Here is a 2,272-nt window from a genome sequence, read left to right on the forward strand (position 1 = left end):
TTTTTTAAGAGTAAAACTAAGAGGCTTTGGTGAGAACAATCTCAGTGAAGTACAAGGGGCTGAAACCAGACTTAGAAAGGGTTTAGGAAGCAGTGTAGATCTTTCTATCTTGGCTTAACAGTGTATTTTAAAAATAGACAAGTAGAAGCAGAGGAGGTATCCAATGAGTAAAGTGCAGAACTAGGAGTCAGATCCTGATCCTTTTATCAGTTTTACCATATAGCGAGGGGCAAATGGAGATTTACAGATCCTTCAGCCTTCCTGAGTACCCTTTTACTTTGCTTCTAGACACAGCTTTTCTGTAGCGGCAAGTTCCATGGCTGCTTCAACTCTCACATTTGGTTACCCTGCCCTGTTCTTTTCTGTGGCCTCTCTGTTGAGTCCAAATCAACTTAAACTCCTTCTAGTGAATTGTTGTGACCAGTGAAAATTTCAGTGACATAGGGTAGCCCTTTAAAAGAAGCCAGCATTTATTAGACACCTGGAATACAATGTGCAGAGTCCTAAGGCTTAGCATGGCTATGTTATTTTAAACTCAGAAATGTTCCTAGTTAGCAGCACCATCTGTTCTGCTTTCCCAAATGGTTCATCTCCTCCATTTTCTGTATCCTGGAGGGTCTTTATCCTGGGCTGTAAAAATAAGTGTCTTCATTCTTGATCCTTTTGTTCCAGACTGTTTAAGTACTGCTCCTTCACAGTTAATGTTCACAAGTTGGCTCTTGTATTGTTTTCTCCCCATGGTGTGGCATCTATCTGTGTTCCTTCCAGTTTCTGACAGCACATTTGTACTAGCCCAGACAGCAGTGTGCTATTCATTCATGTTTTGATCCCCTCTCAGCCTAAAGAAGAATTTTACCCTCAGTGAGAAGCAGTACTCAGGAAGGTGAGGAAACAGAGTTATGAATGAGCTTCATAAAAATACAAACAATCTTGCAAAACTCCAAGTATGCACTTTATGCACCCTAAACTACAGTGGTTTCATTTGGAACTGCTTATAGTGTGTAAAGATGAGCTTGTGTTTAAAACTCTGCAGGATTAGAGCCATAGAAAATTGCCTTCTCAGTGTGTAGCATGGCAGTCACTCTTTTTTCACAAGGTTCCTTGGATTACATTCAGTAGTTGTAGATTGCATTGAGTCTATTTCATAAAAGGTGGTGTCAGAATCCAAGAATTTTTTATTATGCCAAACCCCGTATTAACTTAATAAGCTACAAACAGACACAAATAAACCACAAGAACAGTCTACAAATCAGTTTTACTGACTGTCACCATGGTGAAATATACACCCAGAATCCCCGGAACCTAAGAGCTTGACCAGGAGTTCACTCGGAAACTGGCTGAGGCTGCATGCTCCATGACCATGGTTGTCATGGGTGACTTCAACTACCCAGACATCTCGTGGGAGGATCACTCAGCAAAATCTGAGTGGTCACAAAGCTTCCTATCGTGTGTGGATGACCTCTTCCTGACCCAAGAAGTCTACGGTCCAGCGAGAGGTAAAGTGCTGCTCGACCTGCTACTGGCAACTGGGGACAACCTAATCGGCGACCCAGCAATCGATGGGAAGCTGGGTGACTGACCACAAGCTGATCACCTTCACCATCTAGCATAAAGCTTGCAAGTCAGTCAGCAATGCTGAAGTCCTTGACTTCAGGAAAGCTGACTTTGACAAGCTCAGGAGGCTTGTCAGTGAGGCCCTAAAGGACCACGACCCCAGTGGGAGGGGAGTTCAGGAAGCGTGGTTGCTCCTCAAAGGAGCCATTCTCAGTGCACAAGCTAATTCTATTGCGTCTTGGAGGAAAGGCTGCAAGAGGGCACAGCAGCACCCCTGGCTCTCCAGGGATCTAGCAGACCTCCTGAGGCTAAAAAGAAAGGCCTACAAAGGACGGAGGGCAGGATTCGCCTCCAGGGAGGAATATTCTGTACTAGTCTGGTCCTGCAGGGAGCAAACCAGGAAAACCAAGGCTGCAACTGAACTCCAACTAGCTTCGAGTATCAAGAACAATAAAAAGTCCTTTTTCAGATATGTGGGGAGCCAGAGGAAAAGCAAGGACAACATTGGACCCCTGCTAAACCAGATGGGACAACCGATGCCCAGGAAAAAGCCAACCTATTAAATGGGTACTTTGCGTTGGTCTTTCATCAGTCCCATGGGATGCCCATGTCCACTATGGGACAGGGAGGTCTGGGTGAGGATGATCCCCTGCCCTCCATCAATGCTGACCTCGTGAAGGAACACCTTGACAGGCTGGACACCTTCAAGTCAGCTGGC

General features: G+C 45.2%; 1 protein-coding gene across 1 annotated transcript in view; it reads left to right on the forward strand.

The window, feature by feature from the left end:
• Positions 1 to 2,272, forward strand: part of TRAF5 (TNF receptor associated factor 5) — a 69,444-nt gene that overhangs the window by 10,107 nt on the left and 57,065 nt on the right. The gene's annotated exons all lie outside the window — the stretch shown is intronic.

The sequence above is a fragment of the Gavialis gangeticus genome, unplaced genomic scaffold, assembly GCF_001723915.1.
Source record: "Gavialis gangeticus isolate Ggan-Ray unplaced genomic scaffold, GavGan_comp1, whole genome shotgun sequence".
Classification (NCBI taxonomy): domain Eukaryota; kingdom Metazoa; phylum Chordata; order Crocodylia; family Gavialidae; genus Gavialis; species Gavialis gangeticus.